Here is an 18,041-nt window from a genome sequence, read left to right as displayed (position 1 = left end):
CAGAATGTAACACCCCCATACTTGCTGTGCCTAAACCAGCCAAGCCAGACCAGTACTGATTAGTACAGGATTTACGTTCAATCAATGCCATCGCATAGCCGTTACATGCTCTCACTCTCCAACAGGATATTATGGTGTATAGCTCCCACTCGGTCATTGCACTACTGAGGCAACTGCAGACTCAGCATCTTACCGCAGCTCGTCAGAATAGGTATGAAATATACCTTTTGAACAATCTACGTCTGACATTTAAACACTGTACCACTATCAATCCAGCCTGTTTTCTTAGTGGTCCCCCTGTCCATGAAGACGCACCTGGCCACGACTGTTTAGCCTTGATTCAGGGAACTACCACAATAAGGGACGATTTGAGTGATATTTCGTCAGAACAACCTGACATGATTATGTGTGGTCAAATATCTCACCGGGGTTTAGTTAATGACTTACTGCAGGCCCTCCTTATGCCCGCGCAGATTTTCGTCATTAAATGCGCTGCCCACACAAATGGTAAGACCCCAGTTGACGTTGGTAATGAACAAGCAGATTGTGCAGCGCGGACAGCCGCGCAAATTCAGCAAGAGATGGTGCCTAAAATGTTAAGTCAGACTAAACGATCTACTATAAATATGTCTGCTTCTGACAAGTCAATGCCAACCATCGAAGACGTCATAAGGTTACAGGAGGACGCTCCTGAGAGTGATACACAAATGTGGAAACGGTTAGGTTGTACATAGGATTCTGTTTCCTCTTTATGGACCACGCCAGCACATCAGACTTGTATGTCTGATGTACTGGCTTTATGGGTCATCGAATGTGTACACTTTGCAACTCATTGTGGGGCTCGGGGGACTAGTGATTTGTTGCTGGACACTTGGTGGCACCCTAAAATGCAGGGGTTGGCCCAGAGTATCAGTAATCGGTGTTTGATTTGTCAGCAATATAACAGCAGCAAAGGTATCCCTTGTGGGATGGGGCAAACCCTGTTGCCCAGTGGTCCCTTTGAGACGCTACAAATGGATTACATTGAGTTGGAAAGGTGTCAATGTTATAAATATGTTTTGGTCATTGTGGATGGGTTCAGCAGATGGGTTGAGGCGTATCCAACTACCGATAATAAAGCTGCTACTGTGGTTAAAGTTCTGATGCGGGAAATAATTCCCCGGTACAGTATATCAGCTCAGTTGAGTTCTGATAACGGGCCTCATTTTCTTGGACAAATTAACCTGCCTTCCTTCCCCAGCGCTATTTTACAGGTGTGGAGCATGATGGGGTGGCTACGCACCGTCTGTGTGATATTCGGCCTCACCTTGCTTGGAGTGTTATTGGCGACGGACATGGAAAAGGGAAATATTATCTACATTTGTAACCCAACCAAACTACAAGGACGTTTCGTTTATGCAGAGGTGATGTTCTTCGCTGCCCCCATATACGAGGACATGGTATCGACTCATGGAAGGTCATCAGGATAACGGAAAATGCAGGAGTCATGAAGCAGTTGCACCGGTCCCGGCGATGGGAAGGGAACATTATATGGACATTGTCTTGTTTTTGGAGTACATGTAAATTTGATTTTGGATGTGTTAAGATTGGTGCGATAAAGGTAACATCAGACCGTCAGGAGAAGGTAGGAAGAGGTTGTGAGAGAGAGAGGGGGACTAGAGAGAGGACGGAGCGTGTGAGAAGGGGAGTACAGCTAGGTTATCAGGAGATACACTTAATTTAGTTAAAGGCCACACTGAGGAAAACCCGGGTAGTATGAATCTCTTCTACCAGATTTACCACCGCTTGTATGGCCACGGACGGGTTGTCTGCTACCCGAACCCCGCAGTGGTGTCTAGGTTATTTTCTGTTTCACCGCTTTGGGGAACTCCCCAAACGGTGGTTCATTGTCAGCGTTCCGAGTCACCGTCCGAGCAAGTCACTCTTCCTTACGATCCGGGTTCAGCACCACCGGCTGTTTGCCTTCCCCTTCCTCAGGATAATTCCCACTCACAGTATGATAGGCTGCAACGGTGGAGGGCGTACATACCTAGCCACTTCGCTCCCAATAGGGATTCCTGGTCGTACGAGAATTGTTTCAGCAGTGAAGGATACGGCTGTTTGCTGGTAGAGGTGGAAACGAATATAACATGTCTGTTCCCCACCTGTACGGACAGGAGGTGTCATATCACCCAGGCATCTGGCCAATGCGTTTGTTACAACACCACTGGCGTTCTATTGAACGCCGGCCTCCAGCTCCTTTGTGGCTGGGCGAATGTCTCTCATATCACTGTTGGGACTAGGGCTTTCCGCATTGCTAGGCGGCCCGAATGGGCGTTTCAAAGCTGGATAAACTGGGCTACTGGGGGATCCCTACGCAACCGATATACTGATTGTGATGCTAGCCTGCACACGGAGCAAGGATACTACTTTTTATTTAATGGCACAGCGACCAATGTTTTGTCACCCCGCCAAATTGCTATTGGGACTCTAGTCCCTACCACAGTCCCCTACCCCTCGGCGTGGATGCTGCATAATCAGTTAGCACGCCGGGCAGTCTCAGCTGAATTCCGCGAGAACTGGAAAAAACCTTAGGTTCTCGCACCCAACCGGGGCCCCTCAGCCCGGTGGGGAATTCGGAGCGTCTTGACACTGGGAGGTGTGGGGGGGGGGGGGGGTTCCTTGGCTGTCAGCGATAGGAATTATTTTATTTGTGGCCGTACCGTCTTGGGAAATGAAACCTTGGGAGCCCTCTGGGCAATAACCAAGGGATTGTCTCAGCTGCGGTTGTTTGCAATGCAGAACCCGTATGCTCTTGACTATCTTCTGGCCCATGAGGGTGGGGTATGCGCCATAGTACAGGGCAAGTGTATCATGGGAGTTCAAGACTTAACCGCTAACATCACTAAATTTATGGATCACATACGGGATCACCTGGACGGAATGCAGGATCCTGGCTCTTGGGGTAACTGGGGATTTGGAGGTTGGAAGGACTGGTTGATAAATATGGCCATGTATTTAGCAGTGGCTATTGGCTGCATCTTTGTGGGCCCAGCCATCCTTAAATGTGTGATGGGTAGAATGCGGGGTGCACTGGAACAGATCAACGCCCCTAAAATCTTGGCTGTCAAAATCCATGAGGGTGCAGCAGGTGAAGGGGGGCTACGCCAGGAATTGGAAATGCAGCGACAGATCTTTTTAGATGAGGGACCGTAGCTATGGATTGGATAGTTCGGTTATCATGGAATGATAAAAGGAGGGGATGACGAATGTGATATAAAATAGTTACTTGAGAGATATTAGTTACTGTAATGTAGAGATAGGCCAGTCTCATTCTGGTGAGTTCACAGACAAAGGATTTCAGACCGCATGGCAAAGCAAGGAGGAGGTGTGTCCACCAAAGGAGGAGAAAAGGATGCTGGGTAATAAGGGGGCCAGAGGAAGGGATGAGAAGTGAGTCAATCAGAATGTATGACCAGGTCAGGAGGGGTATAGGATGACCTATGGGAATCGTGTATATGAAACTTGATACCATTTGAATTGATTTGCAGAAATCCCTTTGCCTCTTTGTTCATTCGCTTTCCGGGGTGTAGGAGACTGGATGTGTCTTATGCCTCTGTGAAATGAATCAGGCTTGCAAGCCAAATAAAATAACTAATGCTGTACCTGCAAATCCATCTCGACTTTTATTGAGGCCAGACTGACGGGTAAAGAAATTTGTATTTTGTCACTTCAACGCAAGAAGCATCAGGAATGAGGTGGGTGAACTTAAGGCATGGATCGGTACTTGGGACTACGATGTGGTGGCCATCACGGAAACTTGGATAGAAGGGGGGCAGAAATGGTTGATGGAGGTCCCTGGTTATAGATGTTTCAATAAGATTAGGGAGGGTGGTAAAAGAGGTGTGGGGGGGGGTGGCATTGTTAATTAGAGATAGTATAACAGCTGCAGAAAGGCAGTTGGAGGAGTATCACCCTAATGAGTTAGTATGGGTTGAAGTCAGAAATAGGAAAGGAGCAGACACCTTGTTAGGAGTTTTCTATAGGCCCACCAATAGTAGCAGAGATGTGGAGGAACAGATTTTGGAAAGGTGCAGAAGTCACAGGGTAGTAGTCATGGGTGACTTTAACTTCCCAAATATTGAGTGGAAACTCTTTAGATCAAATAGTTTGGATGGAGTGGTGTTTGTGCAGTGTGTCCAGGAAGCTTTTCTAACACAGTATGTAGATTGCCCGACCAGAGGAGGGGCAATATTGGATTTAGTACTTGGTAATGAACCAGGGCAAGTGATAGATTTGTTAGTGGGGGAGCATTTTGGAGATAGTGACCACAATTCTGTGACTTTCACTTTAGTAATGGAGAGGGACAGGTGCGTGCAACAGGGCAAGGTTTAGAATTGGGGGAAGGGTAAATACGATGTTGTCAGACAAGAATTGAAGTGCATAAGTTGGGAACATCGGCTGTCAGGGAAGGACACAAGTGAAATGTGGAACTTGTTCAAGGAACAGGTACTACGTGTCCCAGATATGTATGTCCCTGTCAGGCAGGGAAGAGATGGTCGAGTGAGGGAACCATGGTTTACAAGAGAGGTTGAATGTCTTGTTAAGAGGAAAAAGGAGACTTATGTGAGGCTGAGGAAACAAGGTTCAGACAGGGCATTGGAGGGATACAAGATAGCCAGGAGGGAACTGAAGAAAGGGATTAGGAGAGCTAAGAGAGGGCATGAACTATCTTTGGCGGGTAGGATCAAGGAAATCCCCAAGGCCTTTTACACATATGTGAGAAATATGAGAATGTCTAGAGCGAGGGTCCGATCAAGGACAGTAGCGGGAGATTGTGCACTGAGTCTGAAGAGATAGGAGAGGTCTTGAACGAGTACTTTTCTTCTGTATTTACAAATGAGAGGGGCCATATTGTTGGAGAGGACAGTGTGAAACAGACTGGTAAGCTCGAGGAAATACTTGTTAGGAAGGAAGATGTGTTGGGCATTTTGAAAAACTAGAGGATAGACAAGTCCCCCGGGCCTGACGGGCTATATCCAAGGATTCTATGGGAAGCAAGAGATGAAATTGCAGAGCCGTTGGCAATGATCTTTTCGTCCTCACTGTCAACAGGGGTGGTACCAGGGGATTGGAGAGTGGCGAATGTCGTGCCCCTGTTCAAAAAAGGGACTAGGATAACCCTGGGAATTACAGGCCTGTTAGTCTTACTTCGGTGGTAGGCAAAGTAATGGAAAGGGTACTGAAGGATAGGATTTCTGAGCATCTGGAAAGACACTGCTTGATTAGGGATAGTCAGCACGGATTTGTGAGGGGTAGGTCTTGCCTTACAAATCTTATTGAATTCTTTGAGGAGGTGACCAAGCATGTGGATGAAGGTAAAGCAGTGGATGTAGTGTACATGGATTTTAGTAAGACATTTGATAAGGTTCCCCACGGTAGGCTTCTGCAGAAAGTAAGGAGGTATGGGATAGTGGGAAATTTGGCCAGTTGGATAACGAACTGGCTAACCGATAGAAGTCAGAGAGTGGTGGTGGATGGCAAATATTCAGCCTGGATCCCAGTTACCAGTGGCGTACCACAGGGATCAGTTCTGGGTCCTCTGCTGTTTGTGATTTTCATTAATGACTTGGATGAGGGAGTTGAAGGGTGGGTCAGTAAATTTGCAGACGATACGAAGATTGGTGGAGTTGTGGATAGTAAGGAGGGCTGTTGTCGGCTGCAAAGAGTCATAGATAGGATGCAGAGCTGGGCTGAGAAGTGGCAGATGGAGTTTAACCCTGAAAAGTGTGAGGTTGTCCATTTTGGAAGGACAAATATGAATGCGGAATACAGGCTTAACGGTAGAGTTCTTGGCAATGTGGAGGAGCAGAGAGATCTTGGGGCCTATGTTCATACATCTTTGAAAGTTGCCACTCAAGTGGATAGAGCTGTGAAGAAGGCCTATGGTGTGCTCGCGTTCATTAACAGAGGGATTGAATTTAAGAGCCGTGAGGTGATGATGCAGCTGTACAAAACTTTGGTGAGGCCACATTTGGAGTACTGTGTACAGTTCTGGTCACCTCGTTTTAGGAAGGATGTGGAAGCTTTGGAAAAGGTGCAAAGAAGATTTGCCAGGATGTTACCTGGAATGGAGAGTAGGTCTTACGAGGAAAGGTTGAGGGTGCTCGACCTTTTCTCATTAGAACGGAGAAGGATGAGGTGCGACTTGATAGAGGTTTATAAGATGATCAGGGGAATAGATAAAGTAGACAGTCAGAGACTTTTTCCCCGGGTGGAACAAACCATTACAAGGGGACATAAATTTAAGGTGAATAGTGGAAGATATAGGGGGGATGTCAGAGGTAGGTTCTTTACCCAGAGAGTAGTGGGGACATGGAATGCACTGCTTGTGGAAGTAGTTGAGTCGGAATCATTAGGGACCTTCAAACAGCTATTGGATATGTACATGGATTACGGTAGAATGATATAGTGTAGATTAAGTTGTTCTTAAGGGCAGTGTAGCATTGTGGATAGCACAATTGCTTCACAGCTCCAGGGTCCCAGGTTCGATTCTGGCTTGGGTCACTGTCTGTGCGGAGTCAGCACGTCCTTCCCGTGTGTGCGTGGGTTTCCTCCGGGTGCTCCGGTTTCCTCTCACAGTCCAAAGGTGTGCAGGTTAGGTGGATTGGCCGTGATAAATTTCCCTTAGTGTCCAAAATTGCCCTTAGTGTTGGGTGGGGTTGCTGGTTGTGGGGATAGTGTGGAGGTGTTGACCTTGGGTAAGGGGCTCTTTCCAGGTGCCAGTGCAGACTCGATGGGCCGGGTGGCCTCCTTCAGCACTGTAAGTTCTATGATAATCTATGATTAATCTAGGACAAAGGTTCGGCACAACATCGTGGGCCGAAGGGCCTGTTCTGTGCTGTATTTTTCTATGTTCTAAGCTGAACATTTCCCATCATTCACCACCCTTTGCCTTCTTCCAGCTAGCCAATTTCTGATCCAAACTGCTAAATGACCCTGAATCCCATGCCTCCGTATTTTCTGCAGTAGCCTACTGTGGGGGACCTTATCAAACACTTTACTGGAATCCATATACACCACATCCACCTGTTTGGTCACCTTCTCAAAGAACTCAATAAGGTTTGTGAGGCACGACCTACCCTTCACAAAACCGTGTTGACTATCTCTAATTAAATTATTCCTTTCCAGATGATTGTGCATCCTATCTCTTGTCAACCCTTCCAAGACTTTGCCCACAACAGAAGCAAGGCTCAATGGTCTATAGTTACCGGGGTTGCCTCTACTCCCCTTCTTGAACAAGGAGACAACATTTGCTATCCTCCAGTCTTCAGGCACTATTCCTGTAGACAAAGATGACAAAGATCAAAGATCAATCTCCTCCCTAGCTTCCCATAGAATCCTAGGATACATCCCATCCAGCCCATGGGACTTATCTATTTTCATACTTTCCAGAATTGCTAACACCTTCTCCTTAAGACACTTCTAGTCTAGTAGCCTGTATCTCAGTATTCTCCTCGACAACATTGTCTTATTCCTGTGTGAATACTGACGGAAAATATTAATTTAGCACCTCTCCTATCTCCTCGCACTTCACGCTCAACTTCCCACTACTGTCCTTGACTGGCCCCACTCTTACCCTAGTCATTCTTTTATTCCTGACATCTATAGAAAGCTTTAGGGTTATCCTTGATCCTACCTGCCAAAAACTTCTCATGTCCTCTCCTGGCTCTTCTTAGCTCTCTCTTTAGGTCCTTCCTAGCTAACTTGTAACTCTCGAGCGCCCTAACTGAACCTTCACGTCTCATGTTTACATAAGCCTCCTTCTTCCTCTTAACAAGTGATTCAACTACTTTAGTAAACTATGGTTCCTTCGCTCGACCACTTCCACCCTGCCTGACAGGGACAAACTTATCAAGGACACGCAGTAGCTGTTCCTTGAAGCAGTTCCACATTTCAATTGTGCCCACCCCCTGCAGTTTCCCTCCCCATCCGATGCATCCCAAGTCTTGCCTTATCGCATCATAATTGCCTTTCCCCCAGCTATAACTCGTGCCCTGCGGTATATACCTTCATTAAATATTTATAAGACAAAGATAGATAGTTTTTTGAAGAATAAAGGGATTAAGGGCTATGGTGTTCGGGCCGGAAAGTGGAGCTGAGTCCACAGAAGGATTATCCATGATCTCATTGAATGGCTGAGCAGGCTCGAGGGGCCAGATGGCCTACCCCTTCTTCTAGTTTTTATGTTCTTATGTTGCCTGGTCTGGAGGGAAGATCTTATGAGGGAAGGCTGAGGGACTTGAAGTTATTTTCTTCAGAAAGAAGAAGTTTAAGAGCTGACTTGATTGAGGCATACAAGATGATCAGAGGATTAGATAGGGTGGACAGTGAGAGCCTTTTTCCTCGGATGGAGAGTAGTAAGGGCGTGGGGAATGCCCTGCCTGTAAGAGGAGTCGACTCGCCAACATTAAGGGCATTTAAATGGTCATTCGATAAACATATGGATGATAAGTGAATAGTGTAGATGGGCTTAGAGTGGTTTCAAAGCTCGGTGCAAAATCGATGGCCGAAGGGCCTGTACTGCGCTGTAATGTTCTATGTAGTGTCCTGTTTACATAGACTGTTTTCTGTAGGACACTTTCCATAGACTGTTTACATTGGAGGACTGTTTACATAGACTGTTTGCAGCAGGGCACTGTTTATATAGACTTTGTTTACTGTGGGGCACTGTTAACATAGACTGTACACTGTCGAACACTATTTAGATAGACTGTTTACTGTAGAGTTAAGTTTACATAGATTCTATTTACTGTCTGCAGGGCACTCTTCACATAGACTCTGTCTACTGTAGGGCACTGTTTACATTGACTGCTTACTGTGGGGAAACTGTTTAAATAGATGTTCGGCGTAGGGCACTATTTAGATAGACTGTTTACTGTAGGGCACTGTTTGCAGAGACTCTTTTCTGTAGTACAATGTTTACATATACTGTTTATAAGCATTGTCTGGCAACTTTGAATCTATCTATATATATGTTTCAGGAACATACCTCTTCATTCACCTGAGGAAGGAGCAGTGATCCAAAAGCTAGTGACATCGAAACAAACCTGTTTGACTTCAACCTGGTGTTGTAAGACTTCTTAATGTGCTCACCCCAGTCCAACGCCGGCATCTCCACATAACTGTTTATATAGACTGTTTACTGTAGTCCATTGTTTACATAGACTGTTTACTGTAGGACACTGTTTATATGTCCTGGCTTGACACAATTCACACCTCTTTAACCTGGGGTTACCCCATCTCTGGATCTGTAAGATTTAATCACCTGCTAATGGTCGCATTCCAAGCATTGTTTGGCATATTTGAATTTGTCTATATGTATGTTTCTGGAACATACCTCTTCATTCACCTGAGGAAGGAGCAGCGCTCCGAAAGCTAGTGACATCGAAACAAACCTGTTGGACTTTAACCTGGTGATGTAAGACTTCGTACTGTGCTCACCCCAGTCCAACGCCGGCATCTCCACATCACTGTTTATATAGGCTGTTCACTGTGCGGCACTATTTACATAGACTCTGTTTACTGCAAGGCACTGTTTACATAGACTGCTTACAGTAGGGCACTGTTCATTTACACTTTACTGTAGGGCACTGTTTATATAGATTGTTTACGTTAGGGCACTGTTAACAATGACTGCTTTCTGTAGGACACTTTTTACGTACACTATTAACTTTAGGGCACAGTTGATATAGACTGTTTACTATATGGCACAGTTTATATATACTGCTTACTGCACGGCACTGTTTACATTGATTCTTTTTGTAGAGCACTGTTTATATAGACTGTTTACTGTAGGGAACTTCCCACAGACTGTTTACTGTAGGGCACGTTTATATAGACTGCTGTAGGGCACTGTTTACATAGACACGGTTTACTGTAATGCACTGTTTACATTGACTGTTTTCTGTAGGACACTCTTTATCGACTGTTTACTGTGGGACACTGTTTACATAGACTCAGTTTACTGTTGGGCAATGTTTACATAGCCTGTTTACTGTAGGGCACTGTTTACATAAACACGGTTTACTGTATGTAGGGCTGTCTTCACATAGACTCTGTCTACTGTAGGGCACTGTTACATAGACTGTTTACTGTAGGGCACTGTTTACATAGACTGTTTACTGTGGGGAAACTGTTTACATAGACTGTTTTCTGTAGTGCAATGTTTACAGAGACTGTTTACTGTAGGACACTGTTTTCATAGACTGTTTACTGTAGGGCACTGTTTATACAGGCTGTTCACTGTGTGGCACTGTTTACATAGACTCTGTTTACTGCAAGGCACTGTTTACCAAGACTGCGTACAGTAGGGCACTGTTTCTATACGCTGTTTACTTTAGGGCACGTTTGTTTACAAAGATTGTTTACGGTAGGACACGGTTTATAAAGACTGTTTTCTGTAGGACACTGTTTACGTACACTATTAACTTTAGGGCACGGTTGATATAGACTGTTTACTCTATGGCACTGTTTATATAGACTGCTTACTGCAAGGCACTGTTTACATTGATTGCTTTTGTAGGGCACTCTTTACCGAGACTGTTGACTGTAGGGCACTTCCCACAGACTATTTATTGTAGGGCACGTTTATATAGACTGCTTACGGTAGGGCACTGTTTACATAGACTGTTTACTGTAGGACACTGATTATATAGATTGTTTACTGTAATGCACTGTTTACACTGTTTTCTGTAGGACACTGTTTATCGACTATTTACTGTGGGACATTGTTTACGTAGACTGTTCAGCGTAGGGCACTGTTTATATAATCTGTTTACTGTAGGGCACTGTTTACAGAAACAGTTTTCTGTAGTACAATTTTACAGCGACTGTTTATTGTAGGACACTTTTCATAGACTGTTTACTGTAGGCCACTGTTTATATAGACTGTTTACTGTAGGCCACTGTTTACATAGACTGTTCACTGCAGGGCACTGTTTATATAGTCTGTTTACTGCATGGTACTGTTTATACAGTCTGTTTACTGTGCGGCACTGCTTACATAGAAGGGCACTGTTTACAAAGATTGCTTACAGTAGGGCACTGTTACTGTAGGGCACTGTTTATATAGACTGTTTACTGTAGGGCACTGTTTACAATGACTGTTTTCTGTAGGACACTGTTTACATAGAGCTTACTGTGGGACACTAATTATATAGGCTGTTTACTGCACGACACTGTTTACATAGACTGTTTGCAGCAGGGCGCTGTGTATATAGACTGTTTACTGAAGGTTACTGTTACATAGACTGTTTACCGTAGGGTACTGTTACAAAGACTGTTTTCAGTGGGGTACTGTTTTATATACTGTTTACTGTAGGGCAATTTTTACATAGACTGTTTGCAGCAGGGCACTGTAGGGTGATGTTAATATAAACATGTTTACTGCAAGGCCCTGTTTACATAGACTGCTTGCTGTAGGACACTATTTATTGTAGATCACTGTTTACATAGACTGATTACTGCACGGCTCTGTTTAAATTGTCTGTTTGCAGCAGGGCACTGTTTATATCGGCTGTTTGCTGTAGAGTACTGTTTACATAGACTCTGTTTACTGTATGTAGGGCACTCATCTCATAGACTCTGTTTACTGTAGGGCACTGTTTAGAGAGACTTTTTCCTGGAAGGCACGATTTACATGGACTGTTTACTGTGGGAAACTGTTTACATAGACTGGGTAGGACACTGTTTATATAGACAGTATTTCTGTAGTACAATGTTTACATAGACGGGCTACTGTAGGGCACTGTTTACATAGACTGGTTACTGCACAACACTGTTTACATAATGTTTGCAGCAGGGCACTGTTTATATAGACTGACTACTGTAGGGTACTGTTACATAGACTGTTTACAGTAGGGCACTATTTGCATAGACTGTTTACAGTAGGGTACTGTTTATATAGACTGTTTACTGTAGGGCACTGTTTACATAGACTGTTTACAGTAGGGTACTGTTTATATATACTGTTTACTGTCGGGTACTGTTTACATAGACTGTTCACAGCAGGGCACTGTTTAGATAGACTCTTTACTGTTGAGTACTGTTTACATAGACTTGGTTTACTGTATGTCGGGCACTTTTCACAGACTCTGCTTACTGTAGGGCACTGTTAACATAGACTTTGTTTACTGTAGGGCACTGTTTACATTGTTTACTTTCGAGCACTGATTAGCTGCACTGTTTACTGTAAGAGTACTGTTTACATAGACTCGGTTTACTGTAGGGCACTTTTCACATAGACTCTGGTTACTGTAGGGCACTGTTAACATAGACTTTGTTTACTGTAGGGCACTATTTACATTGTTTACTGTCGAGCACTGATTCGCTGCACTGTTTACTGTAAGAGTACTGTTTACATCGGCTCTGTTTACTGTATGTCGGGCTATCTTCACAGACTCGGTTTACTGTCGTGCACAGTTTCGATAGACTGTTTTCTGTAGGGCACTGCTTACATGGACTGTTTACTGTGGGAAACTGTTTACATAGACTATTCAGCGTAGGGCACTGTTTACAGAGACTATTTATTGTAGGGCACTGTTTATATAGACGGTTTACGGTCGGGCGCTGTTTATATAGACTGTTTACTGCAATACACTGTTTACAACGACTGCTTACAGTCAGGCACTGTTTATATAGACTACTGTAGGGCACTGTTTACAAAGACTGTTTTCTGTAGGACACTGTTTACGTATACTAATAACTTTCGGGCACTGGTGATCTAGACTGTTTAATGTACGGCACTCTTTATATGGACTCTATTTACTGCCAGGCACTGTTTACATCGGCTGCTTACTGCAGGGCACTGTTTATATAGGCTGTTTACTGTAGGGCACTATTTACATAGGCTGTTTACTGTTGGGCACTGTTTAAATAGATTGTTTACTGTAGGACACTGTTTACATAGATTGTTTACTGCAGGGCAATGTTTATATAGACTGTGTACTGTGGGGAACTGTTTACATAAACTGTTTTATGTAGGCCACTGTTTGCATAGACTGTTTACTGTAGGGCACTATTTACATAGACTCTGTTTTCTGCAAGGCTCTGATACAAAGACTGCTTACAGTAGGGCACTGTTACTGTAGGCCACTGGTTTATATCGACTGTAAACTGTTGGCCACTAATTACATTGACTGTTTTCTGTAGGACACTGTTTACATACACTATTAACTGTATGGCACTGTTTATATCGACTCTGTTTACTGCAGGGCACTGTTTAAATGTACTGCTTAATATAGGGCACTGTTTACATGGACTTTATTTACTGTAGGGCACTGTTAACATCGACTTTGTTTACTGTTTACTATTTACTTTGTTTACTGTTGGGCACTGTTTACATAGACTGTTTACTGTCGCACACTGTTTGCATAGGCTGTTTACTGGAAAGTACTGTTTACATAGACTCTGCTTACTGTATGTAGGGCACTCTTCACATAGACTCTGTTTATGTAGCACACTCTTTTCATAGACTGTTTACCGTAGCGCACTGTTTACATGACTCTGTTTTCTGTAGGGCACTGTTTACAGAGACTGTTTACTGTAGGGCACTGTTTAAATTGACTGTTTACTGTACGGCACTGTTGACATAGACTGTTTATTGTGGGAAACTGTTTACATAGACTGTTCAGCGTAGTGCACTGTTTATATAGACTGTTTACTGGTGGGCACTTTTTACAGAGACTATTTTCTGTGGGTAAATATTTACATAGGCTGCTCAGCGTAATGCACTGCTTATATAAACTGTATACAGAGACTGTTTTCTGTAGTACAATGTTTACGTAGACGGTTTACTGTACGTCAGTTTTTATAGACTGTTTACTGTAGGGCACTGTTTATACAGACTGTTTACCGTAGGGTACTGCTTATATTGACTGTTTACTGCAGGAAACTGTTTACAGAGACTGTTTTCTGCACGGCACTGTTTACATACACTGTTTGCAGCAGGGCACTGTTTATATAGGCTGTTTACTGGAAAGTACTGTTTACATAGACTCGGTTTACTGTATGTAGGGCACTCTTCACATCGACCCTGTTTACTGTAGTGCGCTGTTTACATACTCTTTACTGTAGGGCCATGTTTACAAACACTTTGAATTCTTTGAGGAGGTGATCAAGCATGTGGACGAAGGTAAAGCAGTGGATGTAGTGTACATGGATTTTAGTAAGACATATGATGAGGTTCCCCATGGTAGGCTACTGCAGAAAGTAAGGAGGCATGGGATAGTGGGAAACCTGGCCAGTTTGGATAACGAACTGGTTAACCGATAGAAGTCAGAGAGTGGTGGTGGATGGCAAATATTCAGCCTGGATCCCAGTTACCAGTGGCGTACCGCAGGGATCAGTTCTGGGTCCTCTGCTGTTTGTGATTTTCATTAATGACTTGGATGAGGGAGTTGAAGGGTGGGTCAGTAAATTTGCAGACGATATGAAGATTGGTGGAGTTGTGGATAGTAAGGAGGGCTGTTTTCGGCTGCAAAGAGACATAGATAGGATGCAGAGCTGGGCTGAGAAGTGGCAGATGAAGTTTAACCCTGAAAAGTGTGAGGTTGTCCATTTTGGAAGGACATATGAATGCGGAATACAGGCTTAACGGTAGAGTTCTTGGCAATGTGGAGGAACAGAGAGGTCTTGGGGTCTATGTTCATACATCTTTGAAAGTTGCCACTCAAGTGGATAGAGCTGTCAGAAGGCCTATGGTGTGCTCGCGTTCATTAACCGAGGGATTGAATTTAAGAGCCGTGAGGTGATGATGCAGCTGTACAAAACTTTGGTAAGGCCACATTTGGACTACTGTGTACAGTTCTGGTCGCCTCATTTTAGGAAGGATGTGGAAGCTTTGGAAAAGGTGCATAGAAGATTTACCAGGATGTTGCCTGGAATGGAGAGTAGGTCCTAGGAGGAAAGGTTGAGGGTGCTAGGCCTTTTCTCATTAGAACGGAGAAGGATGAGAGGCGACTTGATAGAGGTTTATAAGATGATCAGGGGAATAGATAGAGTAGACAGTCGGAGACTTTTTCCCCGGATGGAACAAACCATTACAAGGGACATAAATTTAAGGTGAAAGGTGGAAGATATAGGAGGGATATCAGAGGTAGGTTCTTTACCCAGAGAGTAGTGGGGGCATGGAATGCACTGCCTGTGGAAGTAGTTGAGTCGGAAACATTAGGGACCGTCAAGCAGCTATTGGATAGGGACATGGATTATGGTAAAATGATATAGTGTAGATTTATTTGTTTTTAAGGGCAGCACGGTAGCATTGTGGATAGCACAATTGCTTCACAGCTCCAGGGTCCCAGGTTCGATTCCGGCTTGGGTCACTGTCTGTGCGGAGTCTGCACGTCCTCCCTGTGTCTGCGTGGGTTTCCTCCGGGTGCTCCAGTTTCCTCCCACAGTCCAAAGATGTGCAGGTTAGGTGGATTGGCAATGATAAATTGCCCTTAGTATCCAAAATTGCCCTTGGTGTTGGGTGGAGGTGTTGAGTTTGGGTAGGGTGCTCTTTCCAAGAGCCGGTGCAGACTCAAAGGGCCGAATGGCCTCCTTCTGCACTGTAAATTCAATGATGATCTATGATTAATCTAGGACAAAGGTTCGGCACAACATCGTGGGCCGAAGGGCCTGTTCTGTGCTGTATTTTCTATGTTCTATGTACACTCTGTTTACTGTAGGGCACTGTTTACATAGACTGTTTCCTGTGGGAAACTGATAATATTGACTGTTTACTGTAGGGCACAGTTTACTGAGACTGTTTTCTGAAGTACAATGTTTATATAGACTGTTTACTGTCGGGGACTGTTTACATAGACTGTTTACTGTAGGGCACTGTTTATATAGACTGTTTACTGCATGGCACTGTTTATACAGGCTGTTTCCTGTGCGGTACTGTTTACATAGACTGTTTTCTGCATGGTACTTTTTACAAAGACTGCTTACAGTCGGGCACTGTTACTGTAGGGCACTGTTTATATAGACTGTTTACTATAGAGTACTGTTTACATAAACTCGGTTTTCTGTATGTAGGGCACTCTTCACATAGACTCTGTTTACTGTAGGGCACTGTTTACAGAGACTGTTTACCGTAGGGCACTGTTTACATAGAATCTCTTTACTGTAGGGCAAAGTTTACATAGACTGTTTACTTTGGGAAACTGTTAACATAGACTGTTCAGCGTAGGGCACTGTTTTTTAGAGTGTTTACTGCATGGAACTGTTTATACAGACTGTGCACTGTGCGGCTCTGGTTACAAAAAGCTCTGTTTACTGCAAGGCACTGATTACACAATCTGCTTACAGTAGGGCACTGTTACTGTAGGGCACTGTTTGTATAGACTGTTTACTATAGGCCACTGTTTACTTAGATTGTTTTCTGCATGGCACTGTTTATACAGGCTGGTTACTGTGCGGAAACTGTTTACATAGACTCTGTTTTCTGCAAGGCACTGTTTACAAAGACTGCTGACAGTGCGGCACTGTTACTGTAGGGCACTGTTTCTCTAGACTGTTTACTATAGGGGACTAATTACATAGCATGTTTTCTGTAGGACACTGTTTACATACACTAACTTTAGGACACTGATCTCGACTGTTTACTGCATGGCACAGTTTATATTGTCGCTATTTACTGCAAGGTATTGTTTATACAGTCTGTTTACTGTGAGGCACTGTTTAGAGACACTCGGTTTACTGCAGGGCAATGTTTAAATGGACTGTTTATTGTAGGGCACTGTTTATATACATTGTTTACTGTAGGCCTGTGTTTACATAAACCTTTTTCTGAAGGACACTGTTTACATTAGCTATATACTGTAGGACACTGTATATACAGACTGTTTACTGTAGGGCCCTGTATATATAGACTACTGCATGGCGCTGTTTATACAGGCTGTTTACTGTGCGGCACTGTTTACATAGCCTCTGTTTCTGCAAGGCACTGTTTACAAAGACTGCTCACAGTAGGGCACAGTTACTGTACGGGACTGGTTATATAGACTGATTACTGCAAGGGCACTGTTTATAAAGTCTGCTTACAGTAGGGCACTGTTACTGTCGGGCACTGTTTATATTGGCTGTTTACTGTAGGGCACTGTTTAAATTGACTGTTTACTGTACGGCACTGTTGACAAAGACGATTTACTCTGGGAAACTGTTTACATGGACTGTTCAGCGTAGTGCACTGTTTATATAGACTGTTTATTGTAGTGCACTTTTTACAGAGACTATTTACTGTGGGTAAATATTTACATAGACTGTTCTGCGTAGGGCACTGCTTATATAGACTGTTTACTGCAGGACACAGTTTACAGAGACTGTTTTCTGCACACACTGTTTGCAGCAGGGCACTGTTTATATAGGCTGTTTACTGTAAGTACTGTTTACATAGACTCCGTTTACTGTATGTAGGGCACTCTTCACATCGACGCTGTTTAATGTAGTGCACTGTTTATATACTGTTTACTGTAGGGCATGTTTACATGCACTCTGTTTACTGTAGGGCACTGTTTACATAGACTGTTACTGTGGGAAACTGTTTAAATAGACTGTTTAATGTAGGGCACTGTTTACTGAGTGTTTTCTGAAGTACAATGTTTACATAGACTGTTTACTGTCGGACACTATTTTCATGCACTGTTCACTGCAGAGCACAGTTTATATAGACTGTTTACTGTCGGGCACTTTTTATAGAGACAGTGGCTGCGATGGCCGAGTGGTTAAGGCGTTGGACTCGAAATACAATGGGGTTTCCCTGCGCAGGTTCGAACGCTGCTCGCAGCGGAGGGGCAGATAGCCTTTCGGGGCTGGTTTAGCACCGGGCTAAATCACTGGCTTTGCAAGCAGACCAAGGCAGGCCAGCAGCACGGTGCAATTCCTGTACCAGGCGCCGGAACGGGGCGACTAGGGGCTTTTCACAGTCACTTCATTTGAAGCCTACTTATGACAACAAGCGTTTTCATTTTCATTTTCTGTAGGCCACTGTTTATATAGACTGTTTACTGCATGGC

General features: G+C 44.0%; 1 non-coding gene across 1 annotated transcript; it reads left to right on the top strand.

Moving 5' to 3' along the window:
* Positions 1 to 17,732: 17,732 nt before the first annotated feature.
* Positions 17,733 to 17,814, top strand: trnas-cga (transfer RNA serine (anticodon CGA)). Its single transcript has one exon. It is a non-coding gene; the product is annotated as a tRNA-Ser (tRNA).
* The last annotated feature ends 227 nt before the right edge of the window (positions 17,815 to 18,041 follow it).

Source organism: Scyliorhinus torazame, chromosome 26, assembly GCF_047496885.1.
Source record: "Scyliorhinus torazame isolate Kashiwa2021f chromosome 26, sScyTor2.1, whole genome shotgun sequence".
In the NCBI taxonomy this organism is placed as follows: Eukaryota; Metazoa; Chordata; class Chondrichthyes; order Carcharhiniformes; family Scyliorhinidae; genus Scyliorhinus; species Scyliorhinus torazame.
Note: the sequence above shows the minus strand (reverse complement) of the source record. Positions and strands in the feature narration are given on the sequence as shown.